The sequence below is a fragment of the Canis lupus genome, chromosome 32 (genome assembly GCF_048164855.1).
Source record: "Canis lupus baileyi chromosome 32, mCanLup2.hap1, whole genome shotgun sequence".
NCBI lineage: Eukaryota > Metazoa > Chordata > Mammalia > Carnivora > Canidae > Canis > Canis lupus.
This window is the reverse complement of record NC_132869.1, coordinates 24,662,090-24,689,203: the sequence shown is the minus strand read 5'-3', so window position 1 is coordinate 24,689,203 and position 27,114 is coordinate 24,662,090. Positions and strand designations below refer to the sequence as shown.

General features: G+C 38.4%; 1 long non-coding RNA gene and 1 pseudogene across 2 annotated transcripts in view; one reads left to right on the top strand and one right to left on the bottom strand.

The window, feature by feature from the left end:
• The window catches only part of LOC140622925 (uncharacterized), a 39,258-nt gene extending 17,918 nt beyond the window's left edge, over nt 1-21,340 (top strand). Inside the window, exons 5-6 of one of the 2 annotated variants that reach the window (XR_012022583.1) lie at nt 20,916-20,997; nt 21,103-21,340. This is a non-coding gene — a long non-coding RNA (uncharacterized lncRNA). Of the gene's footprint in view, nt 1-6,727; nt 6,995-20,915; nt 20,998-21,102 lie in introns of those variants that run through there. The other variant, XR_012022584.1, reaches the window with a different exon arrangement.
• Nucleotides 21,341-21,509: 169 nt separating this feature from the next.
• On the bottom strand, nt 21,510-25,653 carry LOC140622596 (importin subunit alpha-1 pseudogene; annotated as a pseudogene).
• Nucleotides 25,654-27,114: the final 1,461 nt, after the last annotated feature.

Below are 27,114 nucleotides of genomic sequence, written 5' to 3'. Positions count from 1 at the left end.
AGCTGGGTGTGCAGTCAGGGTCAAATAGGAAAACAGAAACTGCCCCCCTAAGGATTTACAACAAAGGAGAAGTTAACATAGGTAACTGGATTCACAGGAGATGGAGAAACTGACAAACCAAAGAGAGGTGAAGTTACCCAGCAATGAATATCAGCAAGACTGGAGACAGAGGAGGAAACTGTTCCTGCAGTGAGCTAGGTCCACAGTGGACTAAGGTACCTCCTGCTAGAGATACTGCTGGGGCAGAGAGAAATAGACTTCTCCCTTCCTACCCTACCCCCACATCCTGCCAGTGTGGCTCAGGGAGGACCCAGCCAGAACCATCTGCCCTGAAGGCCTGTAGGCAAGGGTGGGTGGGGACCCCAGACCAGAGAAGGGATAGGGGCAGGGCAGGGCAAACAGGCCATGATCCACACACCAGCTACGAAGGCCAGCCATTTGAAATAGAACAAGGTTCTCTTCTGCTTTGTTTTGTTTTTAAACTCTAAAACATTCTTTCAATCTCTAAACCAAAGCATGGGGGGCTAAGTTTAGAGTTTTTAATATAAACCATAGGGTTTAGGACATGAGGTCAGGGCAAATTTCTGTCACACAAAAAGGCAATAAAAATCCTTCCTGGCTTGGGAAGAGGAGCTTGGAGAAAAGGCTGAGGAGGGAGTATGGTGTATAGCTGGGGATAAAGAACCTCAAACTTGAGATTTCTTGAGCAGGAGGCTCAGATGCTATATTCTGTGTGAAAATTTGAAAGGATGCCACCCTAGAGAATGTTCCACATCAACACAGGAATGACAATAAAGCAAAATGGTGGGGTGAGGTGCTTAGGCACAGAAACAATCTGTGATTGTGGCTTTCTGTGGGTTTTCTGGGTTTGGGTGTGTCCTGGACAAGAACCAGAGGCAATGGCCTCTGTGTGGGCTGCAGAACTGCTGAGAGGACGTTCCTGGGGAATGACTGGATTCCAGTTGAGGATAGCATACACCGGGAGCAGAGAGGCCTAGGAAGTACTCCTGGCTTCCAAGCAGGTTCTGACAGGACCACATAGCAAGTGATCCAAGCAGGTGATGACCAGCTGTTCACACAGCAGAGAATAAGACACCTTAGCTAAGCAAGGCATTGCTTTGGTCAGCAGGGTGCAAAGGCCAGCAGATCTGCAGGTGGGCCAGACACTCCTCTCCACAATGTAACACTCGCTGTGTGCCACCTGCCACCGGCACTCAGGGCAAAGCCCTGCAGACAAAGCATAGGAAGATTTAGAAAAGCCTAAATATGGAGTTTGACTTTGAATCAACTAAATTTGAATCCTGAATTGGGTTTAAAGGGGAGGAAAAATAATTCTCCTTTTGCCCATCTGAGTTCTTGGCTAGGACTTCTATAAAAAGAAACAGACTAACAAGAGAAAACAGTTTATTGACAGACATGTGTATCACGTGTGGAATACATGGGAGGCCCCTTCCCCAGCAACTCAAAGGTTTGGTTAGAACTTGAATTTGTATAGTATCTTAGCAAAGGAAGAAAAAATTTTAGAGAAGTGACACGACACAGGGAAAGGACATTTAGTCTCTAGGGGTAGCAAATTGTGGAGGCAAATATCTGGGTACCTAATGGTAGATAAAGGCTAGGTAGTAAAGTTTGTTATATAGATTCTTCTGGAGACATCGCCAGGCTGACAGGGTCTGAAGTCTCCAGAGATGAGCTTTTGTCCTTTCTGGAAGGACAGGAAGAGTGACACCTTTATAAATGCATGTTCTGCTTTTGGGCAAATAGGAGGAGGGAAGGGGGAGCTTTTCTTGTATCTGCATCTTAATTGTCTATCCTTTGGCATAAGGATTATTGTTCAAAATAATCCTTATGCCAAAGTGGCATATTTAGGGGTAAGATACTCTGTCACATTTCAGCTGTTTTTGCAAAAGAGATGAACTTTCAAACTGGAGATGTCTGAGTTACCCTAAAAGGGCAGAATGAAATGTTTCCCACCATTTGTAGAAATCAGGGGCTCTTTCTATTTTTATTGACAATTAAGAAAAGTTACATTTTTTTCCATCTGAGTCATTATGACCAGAAACTTCGAACATATTAAAACATGCAGGGTTTCAGGCAATTGTGTCTACTCTGAGCTCAAGTATGCAGACTCCACACTCACACAGAGAATACAGACACACATGCATGGACACATATGCACACTGCTTGCGCATGTGTGCATGCGTGCACTCATACATACACTACCTTTCAGCCCTTCAATAGACTTCTTTGTTTTAGTCAAATAGGCCTTTCCCAAAAGCAATGAATGCCATTTTCATGAGTGAAGAACCCTTGGGCAACATCTATCATTTTTGGAAAGAAAACAAATATTCATTTACAATTTCCAAGTAGCATGCAAAATTCCAAATTCATTTCTTCTCTTGGTGAATTATCCACGGTCCCCACAGAGACATTAACTCTCATTTAGACATGCCCACTCCTAAAAGGCTTCTGTGTAGAGTCTGTATTGTATCTTTCTCTGGCAGCCCTGTAGGTGTTCCTTGGTGACGATGTTGGTCCTAAGTAAAATTCTCACATTCCTTCATCGATGGCCTTCCATTATGCTCCTACTGACCTCCAGTTCTCAGGGCCTTGAGCTATGATGTAGACATACCTCCCTAATGAGAGGCAAGCTTCAGGAAGCCTTTAGACAGAGCCCCTAAGTAGAGGGGTACAGGATGTACATTACACATCCCTGGGCATCATGTTTGTCCTAGTCTGTATGTATGACCACCCCCTCTCCCCCCACTGCCAATAGGATTGTACATTGTGGCTCTCACTTCACATGACCAAGACAAGTTGTTGTCTTTCCTTGAGAACAACACAAAGTGTGGGCTGATTCTTCAACCCAAAGCCCTCTTCTCCCTGCTGGAGGCAGCATCCTCTTTGGCTTGTGGCTGAGAAAAGGCTCTTAGCCAATGCTCTCCCCAGACCAATGAGACCTCCCCTTATTTTTTCTCTGACTCCCCAGCATACCCCAGGTCTTCTCAGCTTCCATGTCACTAGCAATGGACTCTCTTTCAAGCCTAGCTATAAAATCTTGTCTCTTTTCCCAAAGCCAAGTCTTATCAAATATCCCTTAAGCCTCTGCTTGTATGGCCTGCCTCGCTTTATGATTTTGCTTAATGCTTCATGTCTTTATCTTTCTGAAAATAGATTCAAGTTTTTTTGTTTTAACTATTCAGAGTCCAAGAAAGAAATTTTAAATATAGCATGTTCTTTCCTTTCTCCCATCCATTATCCTGTGTGTACCTCCACTTAGCACAGCTGGTCTGTGTACCTGGGCTCCAGTTGTACTTGGGAACATGGATCTTGTCCAGGTCATGGGACACCAGCAACTCAGGCTCTCTTCATCTACCAAGCATATCACAGTACCATTTCTACTGTACTGAAGCTACATATGGTGGTGTGGGCCCTCTGCAAGGGTGTCATTTCAGGGTCTCCTATGGGAAGTGAGGCATAGCTCCTTCTGCTCTGTTTGCTGAACCCGGTTCCATCAATCTGTCCCCCTACCGCAGGTCTGACTGCTCCCAGAGGAGCTGGGAGTGGCCCCTTTGGACATTTTAGCTCTCTGGCTCTCCTTTCCCTCTTTCTCTGATCTCTCTCTCTCTTTGCTGGGGGAAATTTCTTTGATTTTCTTGTCTGGGGCATGAAAAACTGCCCATGAGTCATAGTGTATTGTTCTCTACTCTATGGTTACTTTTTATAAAGCCTAACTCTGATCCTCCAATCTAGTTCAAACTTTGGAACCAAGCCCTCTTTGAATCCAAAACAAAGCCATTTCTTTGTCAAAGGCTTGGTTCATACAAATCCAAATTGCTGCAATTTCAGACTCTTTTGCCAGGTGTGAATTTAAAAATCTATGCAGCCCTTCAATTAAATTATTTTATTTATTTCTTTGTAGGTAGTGTCTGTCCTCATTGACCAATGAATGTCATTACTCAACCAGTGGAGTGTAGAATGATTTTCAGAGACAAATTCAAGATTAAAATCTCCAAATACTATCTCAGTATACCTTACAGACATGCTGAGATATTGTTATATTTTGAGATTATTGCTGATTAGATAGCTTTGTTTTGATCCTTTCTATTTCTTCAAGAATGACAACATGACTTTAGAAAATATTTGATGAGGGGTCCCTGAGTGGCTCAGTCAGTTAAGCATCCAACTCTTGATCTCAGCTAAGGTCTTGATCTTGGGGTCATGAGTTCAAGACCTGCATTGGGTTCTATACTGGGTGTGGAACATACTTAAAAAAAATTGATAAACTACTTTTTTACTAACATGTCTTGCAAAGCCACTATAAAAAGATGGTGTTAGAGTCATGGTTTAAAGGCTTTATCGACTTAGAGATTTCTTTATCACATTTGGTTATTCTGATTTAGTTAAGATCTCTTTATAATCTGATAGTAGAGAGAATCCCTACTTAAACTGGAAGATCATTTTTATAGGGAAATCAATTGAATTAAATTTGTTTTGGTAAATTTATGAGGAAATGGAATATATTTGACTTATTTTATTTACCATACTGTCTCTTTGGATCTCTACTTCAGTCATAATGTTTAGTTGCTCCTTGAGCAGAAGATTCTAAGAAGAACTATCCATTTTTCTTCAAAGGGGTCTTTAAATAAGACTTTGTACTGAATAACCAGGTAATAAAGCCCTGACCTATGTCTCCTGACCCTATAGATTTTCTCCATTTAGTATCTGTAACTGGTCTTGATTTCTGCCAGGGGCATAACCTAATATTGATGAGGAGATAATGTGTTTTTAAAACATTTTTTAAAGAATCTTTCTACCCTGTACAGTTAATGAAGAAATAATGTATTTATCAAATACTTGATGCAAAATGCAAAGTATGAATTCTAGTCACATATATACAAAGAATCCAGCACAATTGATGCTTCACTTGATATTCTACATGATATTCTACAGTTTTAAATTGATCTCCTTAGGCTATAGCTCAACAACATTCTTCCATAATAAAGCATTTGAATTTCTAGGTATATATAACCACTTACTGTAAAGATATCCAGGCAATTTAAAAAGAGTAGGTGCATCAACTAAAGGTAATCTTCTATTTTCCTTCTCTGGGTTCTAATGTCTTCACAGAGTTACCTTACTGGGAAATCTTTTCACCTTTCATTAAAGAGTTAGCTCCTGTATTAGATGTATTCTTATAGAGGGCAATCCTCTGAAAGGAAACACGGTTATTTTACTTATAATGTGTTTAGTTAAAGTTCCACTTTCCAAATTATCCACTGAAAATAGTCTAATTTACTAACTGCATATTATATCTCATTCCTCAAAGTAGTATTAGTTCACAGTTCCAAAATATTGTTTAATTATTAAAGGCATATAACCAAAACGAAAATCCTCTTCCTTTGTTGTTAAGTGTAGGAGGGTCGGGGAGTTTCACTAAATGAAGTGTGGATGATAACCTAGGAATCTGACTATTACTTATACAGACTTTCAAGCAATCCCCCTGCCTTTGTTCCTTACACACACACACGTACACACACACACACAAATACACACATGCTCACTCAAACACCTTACCCTCTCTACCTTCTGAGGTACTTAGCACTTTAATCCCTGAGTATTTCCAGGGTTCTGTGGAGCAAATGGGCTCACTTCCCATCAGTAGCTTCATCTATGGGTATTACATCTTAAAATTGTAAGTTTACTGATTACATTTAAACATGTCATGAAATGGGGAGAGATAGGAATTTGTCTTGAAATAAGCAATAAGTGAAGCATCAGTTGTGCTGGATTCTTTGTATATATGTGATTAGAATTCATACTTGGCATTTAATCAGAATTTATATTCTAATATAAGAGTTCTAATAAAGTTCTGTCTATCTTCCATTAGTTAGAAATGACATGTCATTTTTTAAACAGAGGTAAGTATTGATAGGTAAGAAAGGAACTTTGAAGTAACACTTGCCAAAGGCTCTAAAGGACAATAACCTTGCACTATAGGTGAGGTCAAGGAACTTGACTTTGACCTTTGAAACATTCTAGTAACTCCAGGAACATATGAGAACAACACTTGACTCTGTTTCAGAAGCAGAGGAGGTATAGCTTGAACAATCAAGCTATACTTGCTTTGTGCTCCTTGCCTTCCTAGTGAATTGCCAGTAGGTGCATATAGTTTAGATTAGTGTAGTTACCAGGTAGAATGGTTACACCAAAATATCTAAGGCCAAATAGAATCCATCATTAATATGGCCTCCAGAACTGTTACATGTTTGCTTCCATTCCTATATGAAGTGCAGGACATACAGATTTTGAATTTTGTAGAGCTAAAGTTAATCATCAAACCAGTATAGTCCTTGTCTTTTTTTTTTTCTGACCTCTTGTTTATATAAATATTGGTTTTTAATCCGGAAAAAAATAATAAGCCATAAAAGATTATTAAGACTTTGTCATTTCCTTTTTTCTGAAGATAATCTTAAAACCCCAAATAATAAGTAAATTATACTCTTTAAATCCTAAAAAGGCAGTGGTGAGGAGGTCTTAGATGGTGACCTTTTCTGGTAAAACACTAAAGACGGTCTTAAAGTACTAAAAGTAGTCTGAAACAATCATCTGTTAGAAGAATAAAATTCTAATACAATTAAAAGAAAAGAAAGTTCTGATTTCACAGTTAAAAATGAATAAACACAGCACCGAGTTTACCAAGGTGTCAATATCATGTTTGTCACAGTTTACAGTGTGCATGGTCTTTTCAAGAATGGGGCTTCCTGGAAGACTTAAACACAACCAGACCATTGAAGGCAAAGATGCTCAAAAAGAGGTCTTGAAAAGAAGAGTCCTACATTTTGGGTACCTGGATGGCTCAGTGGTTGAGCATCTGCCTTCAGCATAAGCCACGATCCCAGGGTCCTAGGATAGAGTCCTGCAAGGGCTCCCTGCAGGGAGCCTGCTTCTCCCTCTGCCTGTGTCTCTGCCTCTCTCTGTGTGTGTCTCATGAATAAACAAATAAAATCTTTGGAAAAAAAAGAGAGTTCTACGTTTTCTTTTGTGTGACCTAAAGCAATTACATAGGATTTTTGAATCTCAGTTGCCTTATCTGTAAAATGGGAAGCCTACCTCATAGAAGTAAAAAGAGTAAAACATTTAGATGAGTGTCTAACTTAGTGTAATTGTTAGCAATTATTACTTCACATGTAAGAAAACAAATGCTTTAAAAAAAAAAATAAAGCAAAATCAGCTAAAGTCGAAACAGCCAAGGCCTCTCCCTCCGGTTCTAAATTGTATTTCAATTCAGGAAATACCAGGATTGCATCAGCCCAATGAGATAACCGCCGGTCATCTCACACTGTTTGCCAGCACGTGATGCACTTTCTATGTTAGTCTGCTGTTTCAATGTGAGTCATGTGTGTGAGCTACAGTTACTTCTGCAGATGGAATAAAATGTTTCATCAAAGTACAGGAACTGCCCTTTCTCCTTTTTTTTTCTCACCTTTAACCTGAAAATCATGTGGGATTTACTTCCTAAGTATCAACTCTACAATTAACTCCAAATTATCCATGCTAGTCAAGAGGAAAGAAAAGATAGCTATGAAGAATGATTGCTTCAAAAATCCCTCATAATTTTTGACTTTTGTATTTAGAATTTTATATCCAAGAATTAATGTCTACATGTTTTGGAAACAAAACTTCAAGCAAAATAACTCTTGTTGGAAGACTGACCTCAGAGAAGCCAGAAAATTTATCACATTCTCCATCCCAGAATGCACTTTTCCTCTGGAGCTAGGATGAACTGTAGCATCTAAATGAAGGAAACCACCAGCCTAACCTGCATAGCTGTTCTCTGGTTCACACCCTTCCTGGGGATAAGGAAGATAGCTCATTATTCCCGACAGCTGAAGCTAATTGTAAACAGACCCTCAATCTTTTTATCATTCTAGAAGACTGTATATGATAGAACTAACAAAATAATCACCTAGGAGTTTAAATTGTCTTTTTTAAATGTACAAATAGAATAATTTATGCAAGAGGTAGAAGCCAGCTGTTTGGCAAACTAGCCCTGTGTAAACTAGCTGATAAAGGAGTCAAAAAAAAAAAAAAAAAAAAGGAAAGAAGATAGGCAAGAAAGAATAAGACTTTAAATCAATGATCTATAAATACACACACACACATATATGCAGTTTCATTGAGTTGTATCTTTTTTTTTTTTTAAGTAAGCTCTGTGCCCACCATGGGCTCAAACTCATGACCCCAGAGATTAAGAGTTGCATTCTCTACTGACTAAGCCAGCCAGGTGCCCCTGCATTGTAATTTTTTAAAAAGAACTCTACTGTGTGGTAAAACTTTTAATTATGATTTTCCATAAATCCCTTCCCACTTCGTATTTAAGTTACACATGTGAGCTATAACAAAGTTTAACTCAGACTTCAAGTGTGCACTTATTTTTTTTTTCAGAGAGAGTGTTTAGAGTTGTAGTGGGGATGGGGTGGAGCGAGACGGAAAGAATCCTCCATGCTGAGTGTGGAGCCCTGTATCTGGCTGGGGTTCCATCTCACAACCCCGAGGTCATGACCTGAGCTGAAATCAAGAGTCAGATGCTTAACCACCTGAGCTACGCAGGTGCCCTTGTGCAAAATTTTTAATGTTGAATTTAGATTAGAAATGCTTGCCTGGGGACACCTGGGTGGCTCAGCGGTTGAGTTTCTGCCTTTGGCACAGGGCATTATCCTGGAGTCCCGAGATCAAGTGCAGTATTGGGCTCCCTTCGAGGAGCCTGCTTCTCCCTCTGCCTGTGTCTCTGCCTTCCCTCTGTGTCTCTCATGAAGAAAAGAAAGGAAGGAAGGGAGGGAGAGAGGAAGGAAGGGGAAATACTTGCCTGAACATGCAGTTTCTAAAATAAAGATGATATATTATTTATGAATTTATATGCTCCACTTAATTATCTATTTCTCCAAAACATGAATTCATTGAGGACAGCTCTATAATGAGTTAGTTAGCCAAAACAGTCTCTTTCACTTGAGCTTAGATGACTATATTTTCTCTAAACACATACTTTGCTGTTGTCAGCCATGGAATGCTAGATTAAGATAGATGTTCCTTTTCATATTTGAAAGCCATCTCAGGGCCAGTTTTTCATTTTTTTTCCTCTATATTTTCAGACTGTACTGCCATTTTATTCTTTCAGAATAGAAATAGTTTGATCAATTAATAGTTGACAAGGGAGCCAAGAGGACTCAATGGGGAAAGGATATTCTCCTCAGTAAATGGTGCCAGGAAAACTGGATAACTACATGCAAAAGAATGAAGTTGGACCCTTATCTTATAGTACTCACAAAAATAACTCAAAATGGATTTAAGATTTATATAAGACCTGAAACTCAAATTTCTAGAAGGATGCATAGGGGAAAAAACTCCTTAACATTGCTTTTGCCAAAGACTTTTTGGATATGACACCCAAAGCACAAACAACAAAAGAAAAATAAACAAGTGGGACTATATCAAACTAAAAATGTTCTACACAGTAAAAGAAATAATCAGCAAAATAAAAAGGCAACCTACAGAGTGGTAGAAAATATTTTCAAACCATCTATCTGCTAAGTGTTAATATCCAAAATATTCAATGAATTCATACAAGTCAATAGGAAAAAAAACTCAAATAATCCCATTTCTAAAAATGGGCAAAGGACTTAAGTAGACATTTTCCCAAAGAAGACATATACACAGTCAACAAGTATGTGAAAAGATGCTTAACATCACTGTGCAAAGGACATCAGGGAAATGCAAATCAAAGCCACAATGAAATATAATCTAACACCCGTTAGAATGGCTATTATCAAAAAGACAAGAGATAACAAGTGTTGGTGAGGCTGTGGAGAAAATGGGACCCTTGTGCACTATTGGTGGGAATGTAAATTGGTGCAGCCACTATGGAAAATAGTATGGAGTTTCCTCAAAAAAAAAAAAATACAGCTATCATATGACCCAACAATCCCATTACTGGGTGTATGTCCGAAGGAAATGAAAACACCAGCTCAAAGAGATACATGCACACCCATGTTCACTGCATCATTATTCACAATAGCCAACCATCGAAACAACCTAAGTGTCCATCAATGGACAGGTGTACAGGCACTGCAGCTCGTCCCTGAGCCCTGCTATAGGCCCCTACTGGTGAGGCAGGAGCCAGAGATAAGAGTAACTGTAGGGAACACAGTGCAGTTTAGGTCTTCAAAAAATGTCTACCACTTTCACTCCATCCTGGGAGTGGTCCTTAAGACCCTTAATGTTGAATCGTGGTTGCTGAGATTAATGCTTTCCAGCCAAAGACTAGTAAGAATGCCCCTGAAGCAGAACAGGGGTTTATTGCTCCTAGCAAGGGTGAGGGAAACAGCATACTATGGAGTGTATCTCAGTAACTACTGTAGCTTGAAAAGACTTACTACAGGATTTGGGCTTTCAGTAGATAACTTTAGGAACAGTTTAAGGAAGTGGGAGTTTGCTTTGGATTGGAGGCTGTCAGAAAGCAGGACCTATCTTATAATTAGGTATCTTAATGAATCTTTTATAGAAGGAGGAAGACTAGAATAAAGCTAAAGCCATAATTGATAAAGAAGTAGCAGTCACTCCTATTAGCCAAGACATGTTTGGTTGGTCACTTTTGTCATTTGGACAATGTTCGTGTTCTTGTCAGTGTACAGACATGATCACAGCATGGTCTTGTTTCTATCTTGACCCATTCTGGTCACAGAGTGGCCTTGTCTGTTATTGTTGTTCTGTGAAATTATTTATATTCAACAGAGGAATGCCAAGGCCTAGCTGAACATAAGGCCAGCTCCTGAGCATTAGGGGCTTCACATCTCGTCCTCACATTCAATCTGCAGTGAGAAGTAGAGTTCTTAAAGACCACATGGGCAATATAAGAACAGGACTGTGTCTGGAAGGAATATGAGAGTAATGAGTGGCAGAGAGGGATGGCAAGGAGCCGCAGACAGGCTGGAGCCTGCCCTGAAACACTGGACAATCTGTTGGGAACATAGGAAGCACATTTCCATAAGGGAACTTGAGCCAGTATAATCTCACACAACCCAGGAAGGCACAGGAAAAGAAGACTCTGAGAACCAGGAGGAAGTAGGGAAGTAATAAATCTCTAGGCAGGTATACTAAGGATCAGGCTTCTTAGTATAGCTAACCAGGAGCAATCAGTTTAATAGGATGGTACCATTGGTTCCAAGATGAGGACTTGTTCCTTCTGACCTGATATTTTTTTGAAAGATTTTATTTATTTATTCATGAGAAACACAGAGAAGCAGAGACATAGGCAGAGGTAGAAGCAGGCTTCCTCCAGGGAGCCTGATTCAGGACTCCATCCCAGAAACCTGGGATCATGACCTGAGCCAAAGACAGACGCTCAACCACTAAGCCACCCAGGTGCCCCCTGACCTGATCTTTTATATGCCGGAAAGTGTGGACTACAATCCACTGAATGCTTAAAAAATGTACTTTCTGTTACTTGACCAGTCTCAAAATGTTCATCTCCACTACACAGCACATTAATTGTGAACTGAGGGCAGGATCAACAGATTTAGGAAGATACTAGAAATACATACACACACACAAGTCTACGCAAATTGCAGAAACATGTATGAGGCATGTGATCTTGTGTGTAATGAAGGATGGTAAAGAGTATGCATTCATTTTCTACTTGTACCTGCACTGAAAGAAACCAATAAAAGTAATCAACTTGTAGAGGAATAGGGAAATGAGCTAGATGGGTCAAGCGTGGAAGAAAAACCTCAATACATATTTTTTCTTTAATATTGTATTATGGAAAAAAATTCAAACATATAAAAATAAAAAGAATAGTATAATAAGCCTTCAGGGTCTTGTTACACAGCCTCAATAATTATCAATATTTTGTTAATCTTATTTCACTATTTCCCCATATATTTTGAACTTTTTATTCAATTTTTATTATTTTAATTTTTGTTCCAAACTCTATATGCCATCTGAAAAAATCCATTACTACAAAAGAGATTTGGAAAAAAGAAGGTGAGAGGAGACAAGTTTAGACAGTTTTTTGTAAAATTTACAGTAGAGAGAAAGTGAAAGTTCAGGAGACCAAAGTGTGATCAAGAGTATTTCATTGTTGAAGTTTCTTTTTTGTAATTGGGAGATATTAATGGCATTTTATATGCTGATGGGAAAAAACAGTAAAGAGGGAAATCTAATGCTCTCCTGCATTAGAGAGATTTGCTGAAACAATGTTCCATAGGTAAGAAGGGATGGGATTTGAAACATTGATGAAGAAGTTGCCATTAAGTATGAAAATATTTACAAAAAATATCTGATAAAGGTCTTACCCAAAATATACAAATAAATATACAAATAAATAAAATAACTCCTAAACTCAACAATAAGAAATTACTAGAAAATGGGCAAAGACCTTAACAACAGACCCTCACCAAAGAAGAGATATAAATGGCATATTAAGTATATGAATAGATGCTCCACAAAGTATGTCATCATCAGGGAAATGTAAATTAAAATGAGACACATATGAGATCGACCAAAATCCAGAACACTGACAACAGCTAATGCTGATGAGATTGTGGAGCAACAGGAATCCTGGTTCATTGCTGGTGGAAATACAAAATAGGACAGCCACTTGGAAAGATAGTTTGGTAGTTTCTTACAAAACTAAACATACTCATCATTGGATCCAGCAATCATGCTCCTTGGTCCCTTCTCAAAGGAAATAAAAACTTATGTCTACATAAAAACGTGTACATGAATGTTTATAGCAGCTTTATTCACAAATGTCAAAACTTAGAAGCAACCCAAGATGTTCTTCAGCAGGTGAATAGATAAATAAACTGTGGTACATGCAGACAGTGGGGTATTATTAAAAAGAAATGAGCTATCAAGCCATGAAATACATGAAAATACATGTGGGCCATTGAAAGGACTGTAGTGTACATGCAGAAACTTAAATGTGTATTAATTACTAAGTGAAAGAAGCCAATATGAAAAGGGTACATCTTGTATGATTCCAACTATAAGACCTCCTGGAGAAGGCAAAACTGTGAAGACAATAAAAAGATCTCTAGTTGCCAGTAGTTAGGGAGAAGGGATGAATAGGAGGAACACAGAGGATTTTTAGGAAAGTAAAACTACTCTATATGATACTATAATGGTGGCTATATATCATTGTACATTTGTCCAAACTCATCGAATGTACAACACTAAGAATGGACCCTAATGTGAACTATGGACTTTGCCTGATACTGACACATCAATGTAGGTTTGCCAGTTGTAATGAATGTACCACTCCAGTGGGGAATGTTGATAATGCAGAAATGAGTATGTGGGGGCAGAGGGCATATTGGAAATCTCTGTACCTTCTGCTCAATTTTACTGTGAACCTAAAACTGCTCTAAAAATATGTGTTAAAAATAAATGGAGAAAGAAGGAATTTGTTAAAAATCCATGGGCTAAATCCAGCCTCTTTAGGTCCAGGGATACTTATAGTAACAAGAATAAAATATTTTAACAGTAATAATGAGGAGAACAAGTAACATTAATTCAGAACTTACTATATGCCAGTATAGTCAAAGCATTCTTCATGTATTAATTCATTTTTAAGGACATTAACTAACAGCTCATTACAGGAAGAAATACAGAGTAAACTAATATTCACATTTCTGGTAAGTAAATAATGCAAATTAAAATAACATTGTGCATTTCTTTACACTTACTGATTTAACAAAAGTAAGTAAACTACTAAAAGTCTATTTTGAGGTAGATAAGGTGAAGAGGCATTGATAACTGTAAGAAACATAGCTCCCCAAATCCTAAATAAAATATTGATAATCTGAATCCAACCATGGGGGGAGATGGAGGCAGATTTTGAGGCAAACCATGAATAAAACAATAGCCCCTTCATTTAATATTTACTGAGTGACTGGTATGTACAGGCACTGCTATAAGCCCTGGGGATATAACAGGGAACAAAACAGGCAAACATCTCTGCCATCATGAAGCTAATATTCTAATGCGGGAGAAACATAATAAACAAATAAGCAAATACATAGTATGTCATATGGCAATTACTGCTCTGGAGAAAAAGCAAGGAAGGAAGTAAAGGAAAAAGGAGGATGGTTGCAGTTTTCCATAGTATCAGAAACATCTCACTCAAAAGGTGTCATCTGGGCAAAACCCTGAGAGCTGAGGGGATATATGTAGACATACACATCTAGGCAGACCTGTATGTAGGCATCTATGTGTAGACATGTATGTATGTAGACAACTACTAGTATATGTGTGGATGTTAGTATATGTGGATATAGATGTATAGTGTCTATTAGTATATTAGTGTGTATGTATTAGTATATATATAGCCATAGAGATATATGTACACATTTGTGGGAGGGAATTTCCCAGGTGGAGGCAGAGGAATCAGTTAGTGCAAAAGCTCTGAGGTGGGAATGCACCTGGTGTATTCAAGGAACAGCGAGGAAGCCGATGGGGCTGATCTGGAAGATATAGGAGCAAGGGAGAGTAGTAGGAGATATGGGCTATTGAAGGGACTGTAGTGTTCATGCTAAGGAAAATGGGAAGTCTTCTGAAGTGTTGGGCAGAGGAAGGGCATAATCTGATTTACATTTCAAAAGGATCATTATAGTTGCAGTTTGAAAATCAACCGCAGAGATGCAAGTGTAGAGGCAGTGAGAACGGGAATGGATCAATGATTCAACAAGTGATGATGACTTTAATTCCAATGGCAGAGATAATTACAAGTGGTTAGATTAAGGATATATTTTGAAGGAAGAGCCATTTGGGTCTGCAGATAGATTTAATGTATTCAATGTGGATTATGAAAGACAAAATAGTTAAGGATGACTACATTTACTCTAGATCAAATAGAATTTGTCCTAGAAATGCAAGGAAAGTGTGTTAATGACATTCACCAAATCAGTGGATTAAAGGACAAAAACACTATGATCCTTTTAAAGATGCAGGAGAAAAGGAGTTTTTCTACAAATTTATTCTAAGTGAGAAATGTTTACTCTTGTTAGTAGCCACCTGAATAGTCTGTGATCTGGTTGGTAGGAAATAAGCAAAGGATGAGAAAAAAATCTCAAGACAAATTTTTAAAAAAGATTTCATCTATTTATTTGAGAGAGAGAGGGAGAAAGGAGGAGAGAGAAAGAGCATAAGCAGGGGGAGGGGCAGAGGGAGAGGGAAAAGCAGACTCCCTGCTGAGCAGGGAGCCTGATGGGCTGAGTGTGGTCCCCAGGACCCCAGGGTCTTGACTCTAGCTGAAGGCAGCCACTTAACTGACTGAGCCATCCAGGTGCCCCCCTCAAGGTGATTTTTAAAATATATTTTTAAATCCAATTATTAAATTTAAAAGTGGTAAGTAAAAATCCTTGTTAGGCACTAAGAATAGGAAACGTGGCTTACCTTTATAAAACATAACTATAAAAAATGTATAGCACATACCATATTTTATGGTGAGATATTAGAAATAATATTTCAAAGGACATAAGAAGGCTCATACTCAACATCATCGCTCCTATTCAAAATTATCTTTTTTTTTTTATTTTAAAGATTTTATTTATTTATTCATGATAGTCACAGAGAGAGAGAGAGGCAGAGAGACACAGGCAGAGGGAGAAGCAGGCTCCATGCACCGGGAGCCTGATGTGGGATTCGATCCCGGGTCTCCAGTATCGCGCCCTGGGCCAAAGACAGGCACCAAACCACTGCGCCACCCAGGGATCCCTATTCAAAATTATCTTAACAGACCCAGCTAATGTAGTAAGAAGATGACAAGAAAAAAATAGGTATAAAGATTGGAAGGGAAAAGCAAAAGGTAATTATTCATAGATGATATGATTATCTACACAGAAAATCCAAGACAGTGTTGTAACTTATGAGAGTCTAACGAGGTTAATTTAAGCTCAATACACAAAATGCATTGCACCCCCACAGCACAGCAACAAACAATTTGAAAGTGTTATTAAAGTGACACCATTCACAGAGGCAACCAAGTTAGATAGGTATAAATAAATCCAACATTGCAAGATATTTGTTGATACAATTTTAAATCTTTATTGAATTTAAAGAAGTCCTAAGTAAATGCAAAGGTTTGTCATGTCCCCAAGTGGGAATACTTAACCCTCTTAAGGTGTCAATTCGCCACAAATTAACCTACACATTCAATATAATTCCAATCAAACTCGAACCCATAACCAGGTTTGTGATGTAATCTGAGAAAAAAACCCTAAAATTCAGGTGGAAGAGTAAAGGCCTAAGGACAGTAGATATATTTTGAGGGGGACTTGTACTACATCGAGGATGACAAGATGCACTATGAAATTATAGTAGTTAAGATAGTAGATTCATAAAACCTGCCAAAGTCACTCTAATTCTCCCTTAGGTGAAGAGGATAAATTCTCATTTATCCACACAGTGGAATAATAAACCACAGACAAAATGAATAGATCTGAGTTACATGTATGAACTTACACACTTTAAAAAATAATAATGCTAAGTTAAAAAGCAAGATGCAAAAGAATTTGGAAACTATGATACACTTATATGTATTTTGGAAACAGAATAATTGATATATTCTTAATGGATGCATTCACATGTATTCCAAGTAGAAAACATTCATAGGGGATCCCTGGGTGGCGCAGCAGTTTGGCGCCTGCCTTTGGCCCAGGGCGCAATCCCGGAGACCCGGGATCGAATCCCACATCGGGCTCCCGGTGCATGGAGCCTGCTTGTGTCTCTGCCTCTCTCTCTCTCTGTGACTATCATAAATAAATAAAAATTTAAAAAAAAAGAAAACATTCATAGGTAGGGGTTGCTTCTGGAAGGGGAGATGGGAAAGAAATTGCCAGAACAATCTTTGGATGTACATTTTAAAGGAAATGCTCTAAAGTAAAAGTGACAAAATATCAAGATATACTTGATCCAGATGTATAGTTGTCTCTGCATTCTTTTCTGATTTTTATGAGAGATAACATAGTGTGGTAGATGAAAAACTGGCTAGGTTCGAATCCTGGCTCCACTGCCTACTAGCCATGTAGCCTTGGGAATGCTTCTTTATCCTCTGTGCCTCAGTTCCCTCATATATGAAATGGAATGAAAATAAGACCTATCTCAGGGGTTAATAATGTAAGTGCTTGGAACTGTGCCTGCCTCATGTGGAACACACATCAGGTAGTGTGCCAAGTGACTATATCTATTATTTTTAAAATTATCCTTCTTAAACATTATATTTTTAAAAGACTGTTTTTTCATTGCAGAGAATTCTAAAAATGTCTCAACTATAATTAACTCCTATTGATTTTACCTACCTGAGCCCATTTTCTTTCTTTCAATCACAGAGCTGCCCTTCCCAGTGAGGAGCCTCATCCATGTGGGTCAGGTGAGGCTGACACACTCCCTCCAGCCAGAAAGGGGGAACAGGTGCAAGAAGGGCCAAGTAGAATCATCCCTTAGATTAACTACATAGTGCATGGGAGATAAAGGTTTTGTTTGTTTTTTGTTTAGTTTGTGGGTAAACTGAGTGTATTATGTACTTGGAATTATTAGCAGCTATTGTGCTACCAGGTAGAGAGAGCTTTTCAGGAATGAAGCCAAGAAAAGGCAGGAGATGAATGGAGAGAGAGAGATGGAGACCTAGAACTCTTAGATCCAATCATGCCTGACATATTCACTTTCTTGGACTTTCCAAGTTTATCAAGCAATATACAGTTGATCATCACTACTCACAGATTTTTTTACTTACAAATTTGCCTATTTGCTAAAAATTATTTGTAATGCCTAAATCAATACTTCACACTTACATGTGCAGAATGTTAAAAAGTTTTGTGTTGCCTGATAAGGCTGTTCCCAGCTGAGGTCAAACAAGGGACACATTCTGCCTTCTTATTTCAGCTCTCAAACCGTAAACAAATGTCCTTGTCAAGATCTATTTGGTTCTATGGACTTTTTGTTTGTTTCATTTTTAAAATTGTTTTTTTAATTCAACACACAGTATTAAGATGCAGTATTACATCAGTTTCAAGTGTACAATATGATTCAACAATTCTATACATTTCTCAGTGTCAACAAGATAAGTATACTCTTAATCCCCTTTATCTATTTCACCCATTCCCCTACTTGCCCTCCCCCCCAGCAACTACTAGCTTAGTTTGGTCTCTGAGTCTATTTTTTCTCTTTTTCTCTTTGTTTTGTTTTTTAAATTCCACCCATGAGGGAAATCATATGGTATTCATCCTTCTCTAATTCACTTATTTCTCTTATTATTAGACCTAGATCCCTCCATGTTGTTGGAAATGGTGAGATCTCATTCTTTTTTATGGCTGAGTAGTATTCCATTGTATATATACCACATCTTTTTTATTCATTCATCTGTATCTTCTGTAGATAGGGGTTGCTTCTATATCTTGGCTATTGTAAATAATTATGCAATAAATATAGGGGTGCATATATCTTTTCAAATTAGTGTTTTTGTTTTCTTTTTCTTTTTTCTTTGTGTGTGTGTGTGTGTGTGTGTGTGTGTATGTGTGTGTGTTTGTTTTCTTAAGGTAAGTACCCAATAGTGGAATTATTGGATCATCTGGTAATTCTTTTTTTAACTTTTTGTGAAATCACTGCCATACTGTTTTCCACAGTCGTGACACAAGCTTACATTTCCATCAATAGTTCACTAGGGTTCCTTTTTCTTCATAACAAATAACCGATGTTTGTTGTTTCTCATGGGTTTTTTTTTTCATTTTTTATCCATTCTGACAGGTATAAGGTGATATCTTATTTTTTAAGTAAATTTATTTATTTATTTATTTATTTTAAGATTTTATTTATTTATTCATGAGAGACACAGAGAGAGAGAGAGAGGCAGAGACACAGGCAGAGGGAGAAGCAGGCTCCACGCAGGGAGCCCGACATGGGACTCGATCCCAGAACTCCAGGATCATGCCCTGGGCCAAAGGCAGGCGTCAAACTGCTGCGCCACCCAGGGATCCCTGTGATATCTTAATATTATTTTGATTTCCCTGATGATGAGTGATGCTCAGCATCTTTTCATTTGTTTGTTGGCTACCTATATATATTGTCTTTGGAAAAAATACTATTCAGGTCCTCCGCCTGGTTTTTAATTGGATTATTTATTTATTTATGTGTTTGCTTTGGTGTTGAGTTGTATAAGTTCTTTATATATTTTGGATATCAATTCCTTACAGCAATATCATTTGCAAATATCTTCTGTCATTCAGGTTGCCTTTTTGTTTCATTGGTTTCCTTCACTGTGCAAAAGTTTTTATTTTTGTGTAGTCTCAATAGTTTAATTTTGCTTTTGTTTCCTGTGCCACAGGAGACACATCTAGAAAAATGTTTCTTCAGCTGATGTCAGTGAAATTATTGCCTATGTTTTCTTTTAGGAATTTTATGGTTTCAGGTCTCACAGTTAGGTCTTTAATACATTTGACTTTATTTTTGTGTATGGTGTAAGAAAGTGGTCTGGTTTCATTCTTTTGCATATAGCTGTACATTTTTCCCAACACCATTTGTTGAAGAGACTGTCTTTTTCCCATTGAATATTCCTGTTTCCTTTGTCATAGATTAATTGACTATAAAAGTGTAGGTTTACTTCTGGACTCTCTATTCTTTTTCATTGATATCTTTGTCTATTTTAATGTCAGTAGTACCATGTTTTTCCCATTTTTGTGCTTTTTGTGGGTGATGTCACTGCTTAACAATGGCCCACAAGGGGAGTGCTGAAGTTTGGGGTAGTGTTCCTAAGTGCAAGAAGGTTGTGATGTACCTAATGGAGAAAATGCATATTTTTGCAGTTTTTAGGCAAATCGGTTACAGTGCTGTAGGCTGAATTCTATGTCAGTAAATTAACAATATACACTAAATAAAGTGTCTTTATTTTTTAATTTTATTTTATATTTTATTATATTTTGTCTTATCGAGAGAGAGAGAGCACTAGAGTGCAGAGATCACAAGGGAGAGGGGGAGAGCAGTAGAGGGAGGGGGAGAAGCAGACTTCCTGCCAAGAAGGGAGCGTGATGTGGGGTTGATCCCAGGACCCCCAGATAATCACCTGAGCCAAAGGCAGGCCTGACTGAGCCACCCAGGCACCCTAGTAAAGTGTCTTTAAACAGAGACACACATAACACAAGAAAATATATTGATTGGTTAATGAAAATGTTGTGATCAGAACTCTCTGGAACCTAAAGGCTTATCCTTAAGAGCAATGGTTCAGTAATCACTATTCAGTGTTTGTGGCAGCTTTATAGAATATAGAACATCACTACCATGAATAAGAGTAACTGCTTGTATTTTTGCTTAAGTTCAAGTTGGAAGAAGCAGCATGGGAGCTAGTATGAGACTGAGGGTAGGCTTTACCAAAGGAGTGACTTTTAAGGGGAGACAGACAGATGAGTTTATTTAACCAAGAATGAGGTGGGAGAAGAGACTTCTAGGTGAAGAGAATAGTTTGAGTGGGTGGCTCAGTAAGTTAAGTCTCCTACTCTTGGTTTCAGCTCAAGTCATGATCTCAGGATTGTGAGACTGAGCCCCACATTGGGCTCTGTGTTCAGCATGGAGTCTACTTAGGATTCTCTCCCTCCTCCCCTTCCCCCACGCTCATAAATAAATAAAACCTTAAAAAGAAGACAGAGAGAAAATAACCTGAGTAAAGACCTTAGAAGAATGAATAAGAAGGGACAAAGCATGTTGAAGATCTGAAAGGTCAGTGTGATTGGATTACAAAAAGCAAGGGGAAGAATAGTACAGGAATTTAAGGAAGGTAAGAAAGTATACACAGTGGATATTCTCAGTGCCTACCCATGATCCATTTGCCAGTCTTTCTTTCTCATTGATCTCCAATTTTGTTCTAGTACTGGTCCTTATCCAATATGGCCTTTGTGACTTGAAGAAAGCTGACTCCATTCTTGGCTCACAAAGTAAGGACTGGTTAAGGTAAGCTACTTATGGTAATCCTGTCTCTGGCCAGCAAACCGTTTAGGAATGGGAATGTACCAATGGTGACAAATGAATAAAAAATTTGTTAATCTTTATTTACAGGATACTGCAAGATAGAAGATTCCACATAGAAATAAGAAACCCACTGAGAGGAGGCGCTTCATATGGTTTGTACAGTTTGGAATTGGTCAAGTATAGTTTCACTGTGCTACAATAACAAAATACATTTTAAAAGAATTCTTATTGGGACTCCTGGGTGGCTCAATTGTTGAGCATCTGCCTTTGACTCAGGGTGTGATCCTGGGGTCCGGGATCGAGTCCCACATCCGGCTCCCTGCATGGAGCCTGCTTCTCCCTCTGCCTATGTCTCTGCCTCTCTTTCTATCTCTCATGAATAAATAAATAAAATCTTTTTTAAAATGATAAAAGAGTTCTTAGTAGAGCAACCGTAAGACAAACTTCTACAAAATAAACCACATACAAACAACTTTCTGCCTCAGCTGTACAATCTAAAAGTTAAAGTTCTGAGGAGTGCCATCTTGAACTTGGAATGTATAGCTTTCAGAGGTAGTTTCTGGCACAACATTCTGATCGTCCTTACAGAGAAATACTTCTCAATCAAGTTTCATGAAGCTTCAAACACAGACTCATTTTCATGGTTTGTAGAGCTTCAATTTTGCCTAAACCTCCACATTCTTCCATCATTATACTAAGTTTCTCAGTTTCACCTGAAAGATGTTTGAAATGGTATCCAGAAAAACCAGAATAATTTTGGTATCTTTTGAAGTTAAGAGGTTCATCAATATTTCTATTATGCCACAATGAATGAGGTATACAATCTGTTCAACTGTTCCACCACTTATAGTTGGTTGCACAGCCCATACAGCTTCCTTTCATTTCAAAGTCTGCCTTAGAACACTGATGAGGAATGGAACTAATCCATGATTCACAACTTAATATATCTGGTCCTGGTGGCCAGCTGTGATATTTGACATTGTGCAGACAGCTTCCTTCTGAATATTAGTTTTGGGGTTTATTAGCCAGCTGGGAAAGATAGCAAGTGCTCCTGCATCTATTAGAACCTGAGTCTGTTCATCTATCCCAGTGACAATATTTCCTATGGCTCTTAGCACAGGAGTCACAATGGGCAATTCAGTAGCTCCTAGAAGCTTCACAAGTTGGGGCACAACTCCTGTTTTCACAACCATTTCAATCCATTCATTTGGACCATCAGTAAGATAGGAAATGGCCCAGTAGGTATCTGCTAATACTTTTGGATCATAACGATGTAGGAGATGAATTAAGGTTGGAAGAATCTGCTTAACAGCATGTAATGGGAGGGCAGGATTCTTGTTCCGACAAAGGTTTAAAAGTGTCCAAGTAAGGTTACATAAGTAACCATATGCTAAAGATGGCATATCAGGAACTGCAAGGAGCACCAATAGTGGGTCAACTGTACCATATTTAATAACCAAGTCTTGAAAAACTGAAACATCACCTGCAATGTTTCCTAGAGCCCATCTTGTTTGCTGATGTGAGCATGGGATGATGCTAACAGAGAAGTGAATGCAGGGATAGCATCTCCATCTACCAGAACCTTGGTCTGTTCTGATGTCCCGGAAGCAGTGTTAGTGAGGCCCCAAGCAGATTTAAACTGAATGGGACTACAATCAGTTCTGCCCAAGAAGGACACAAATTTTGGAATCAAAGCAGCCTGGATTATGCAGTCGATGGGGGTCTGTTTTTCCCTAGAAAGTAGTTTCCTGGCAGATTGAGTAGCTGGAGCTGGCTTTCCAAATTATTGCTATTTATCCCTTTGACAATGTCATCAACAGACCAATTCATAGTGCCCTGGTTGTTGCGGCTTTCCTGCGGTAGAGAAGTCACATCATCAGGAAATGAGTTTGTATTTCTCCTTCTCAGCATCTGGTTATCCTTCTTAGACTTACTCTGCTCCACATCAACTTCTATTCGGTACTACCTTGTTTCCATACTGTCTTTCCCCTTGTTCTTGAATCTTTTAAGGCAGGCAACTGGTGAATTAACATTCTCGTTGGTGGACAAGGTTATGAGACAAAGGGAGAAAGCTACATGGCCGGCAGGTCAGCTACCCTCAAAACATCCAGCACAGATCAGCCTGAAGATTGTGTTTGACAAATGAAATTTGAATTATTGAAACTTTTAGGAAACTTCTTCCTTTTATTTGAGTGATACTGATGGAAAAGTCAATCTTACTCATCCATATTTAATGTAGGTTAAGAAGCCTATTGGCAGCCAGTTTGTGATTTAAGAGAAGTTAGTCTGATAATAGAACCTAAAAATTGGAAGAGGATGGAGCTGAGGAGAACTTCAGGAAAACAGGGTAAAAGTCTTGATCATATTGTACCTGAAGCCTGACTATGTGGTTATGTGAGACTTCTGGTTATGTGAGCCAACTTCACAGTTTAAGCTTTGGAGTCAGTTTTCTGTTATTTGGACTAGACACTCTCTTAGCTGAAACAGGAATAGTCTCCTGAACAATATATCTAAGATGGATTTAACTGGACATAGAGGACTGGGAGTCCTGGTAAGCAAATCATAACCAGAAAGTCCATTTTAGTGTTACGTGGTGTGTTTACTTCCCTTTTGTTATTTCTTAGCTTTAGTAAAGTCTTGTGTAAGCCATGTGTTAATTGGAGTTTCCTTGTCCATGAGATTATGCCAAGAATGTCTGGAACCCATTATTCCAGGATCTGTAGAAACACAAAGCACTCCTCTAGATTTCTTTCTAGAATTTCTAGATGTATTCAGGTTCCTATGTCTATCACTGGCAACGGTTCAGTTGGAGCTGTATGCTGTCTATTAAACATCATAACCCAACTTTTATGTGAAACACAACTCCTTTATTTGAAACATGCATACACAACATTATTAGTAATCTTGTTTGAATATTTTGGGGGGAAAGATATGGGGCTGACATTGTAAAATTGCAATTTCGAGGAATGCTAAATACTCTTATTCTTTTAAAAAAAAATTTTTTTTTTTATTTATTTATGATAGTCACAGAGAGAGAGAGAGAGGCAGAGACACAGGCAGAGGGAGAAGCAGGCTCCATGCACCGGGAGCCTGATGTGGGATTCGATCCCGGGTCTCCAGGATCGCGCCCTGGGCCAAAGGCAGGCGCTAAACCGCTGCGCCACCCAGGGATCCCTAAATACTCTTATTCTTAAAGTGGTCAAACTAAGGGATATTTTTCCCTGCTCATTTCTCTCCAGTGCATGTCATCCTTTTCTTTCTTTCCTCAACCCCCTACATTCAATGAGTATACCAGGAATTCCAATTTCTTCTGCCTCTACATGCAGAACAATTCAATTTTTCAATCCCAAACTTTGCTGTAGGCTCATTTTGTATATCCAAACTTATCAAGGTATTCAGCAGAACAAAAAGGACTTTCTTATAACAGAATCCACCCTTTTGAACAGAATTGTCCTTGTTAATTAGCAATTTTAAACATTTCTGTTTATTTTTTATTTTATTTTATTTTATTTTTAAAGATTTTATTTATTCACTCATGAGAGACACAGAGAGAGAGGGAGGCAGAGATACAGGCAGAGGGAGAAGCAGGCTCCATGCAGGGAGCCCGACGTCACGCCCCAGGCCGAAGGCAGGCACTCAACTGCTGGGCCACCCAGGGATCCCCAACATTCCTGTTTAAAATTCTGACCTTGTTTGCACTAAGAAATATTAAGGATCAGTTAATCATGTTCAAGCCAGTGTGCTCAAGAGTAGTAATTGGCAAAACACACACAAAAAAAAACCCACAAAAAGCCCAGCTCTAGCTTCTCTTGCCCATGTGGATATTTTTCTTTTATTTAATTCTGTTGTTAGATCTAGATTTCATTATGATTAAGTTAGATGGCATTCCCTTATAGTACAGAGGCCAGTTATATAAAATCCTCACTTGTAGCCAAACATTCCAATGCACTCACTTAGGCTCTATCATTTATAAGAAGAATGTTTTTTGGCCACTTTACCTATGAGGAATTTGTCTCTTGTTTTAAACATTACTATTTACCTTAAGAATAATACCAACATTTTTCCTGGCAATTCAAGTTGGGGCTCAGTAAGAAATCAGCTCTTAGTGTGTCAAGAAAAAGAGGGAAAGGAATTTATTATAAGGATCCAGGGAATTAAGAAAAAAAGAACTTAGCCTATTCTTCAGAAGGAGAGAAACTAGAGCAACTTTGGAAGTCTGGAGACCTCAGAGATGGGAGCTCACTGACAGAATTTTAGAGGTCAGCCTTGGGACAACTAGGCTCTAACTGCCATACATCTGTGTGTGTCTTTGCTAGAGATTTTATTTTACATACTTTTAAAATTGAAGTATGACATATATAACTACACAGATCCTAAGTGTACAGCTCAATGAATCTTTACCATGTGAACATGTAACTAACACACAGATCAAAATACAGGACATTATTTATCAGTGTTTTAGAAACCTCCCTCATATCTTCCCCCAATCAATATCCCTCAAAGGTACCCACTATTCTGATTTTATCACACAAATGTGTTGTGACTATCTTTGGGCTTTATTTAAATGGTATCATTTACTGTCTGGTTTATTTTGCTCAAGATTATGCCTATGAGCATACTGTATCCTTCTTGTTGCATCATGGTAAGTAGCTTGTTAGGATTATTATATATTACTTCAATGAATACTATACTCCCAATGGACGTTTGGGTTGTTTCCAATTTGGAGACATTGGAAATAAAGCTATAAATGAATGTTTTTGCACATGTCTTTGGGTTCCCACATGTTTTCATTCTCTAAGAGTGAAATTGCTGGGTGATAAAGTAAGGGTATATTCAGATTTAGTAAATATTGCCAAATAGCTTTCCAAAGAGGCTGTACCAATTTACATTCCCACCAGTAGAGGATTAGAGTTGCAGTTGTTCCATATCTTGCTGACACTTGGTTGTGCATTTAATAATTATTTCTCTTGGGATGCCTGGGTGGCTCAGCGGTTGAGCATCTGCCTTTGGCTCAGGATGTGATCCTGGAGTCCCGGGATCGAGTACCACATCAGATTCTCTGCATGGAGCCTGTTTCTCCCTCTGTCTATGTCTCTGCCTCTGTGTGTGTGTGTGTGTGTGTGCGCGCATGTGTGTCTCATGAATAAATAAATAAAATCTTTAAATATATATAATTATTCCTCTTTCTGGTGAGTGAATAGTGTTATCTCATTGTGTGCAGCTCCTTTATGACTAGTGATGTGATGCACCTTCTTTTCATATGCTCTTTGGATCATACTCAGATATCTTTCTTTTTTTAAAGGATTTTTTAAAAAAGATTTATTAGGTTAGATAAAGCATGAGTGGGGCAGAAAAAGTGGGAGAGAGAATCCTCAAGCAGGTTTGATCCCCGGATTCCTGAGATCATGCCCTGAGCCAAAATCAAGAGTTGACCACTTAACCAACTGAGAACTGAGACACCTGGCACCACTAGATATATTTCATTGTGAAGTGCCTGTTTAAGTATTTTAAATACTTCCTGTAGTATTTAAGTATCCTATCAGGTTGTCTGTTTTTTCAAATTTTTATTTTTTAAGTCATCTGTTAGATTCTACATTTAAAATTTAAATTTCCCAGAGAGAGTTTGGTTGGCCTAGCCTGGACCATATTCTCATCATCGTATGGAACGTGGGAAATTGTGATTGGCAGTCTTTCAGAATTATATAAAGTGGGAGTAATGGAAGCTTTCCTAAGGAAGATCCACTGGACAGTGAAAAACAAATGATACATACTTTACAACAGTTTTCATTTAAATACTCCTCTTTTAGGGCTCCTGGGTACCTTAGTCTGTTAGGCCTCTGACTCTTGATTTCAGCTCAGGTCATGTTCTCAGGGTTGTGAGATCAAGTGCCAGGTGGGGCTCTGTTCTGGGTGTGAAGCCTGCTTGGGATTCTCTCCCTCTCCTCCTCCCAGTCTGCTCATGACCACCCACTCCCACCCCCACCCTCTAAATACATACATACATACATACATACATACATACATATTTCTCTCTACATATTTTCTCTCTTTTTAAAAATATTTAATTTATTTAATTAATTAATTAATTAATTAATTAAT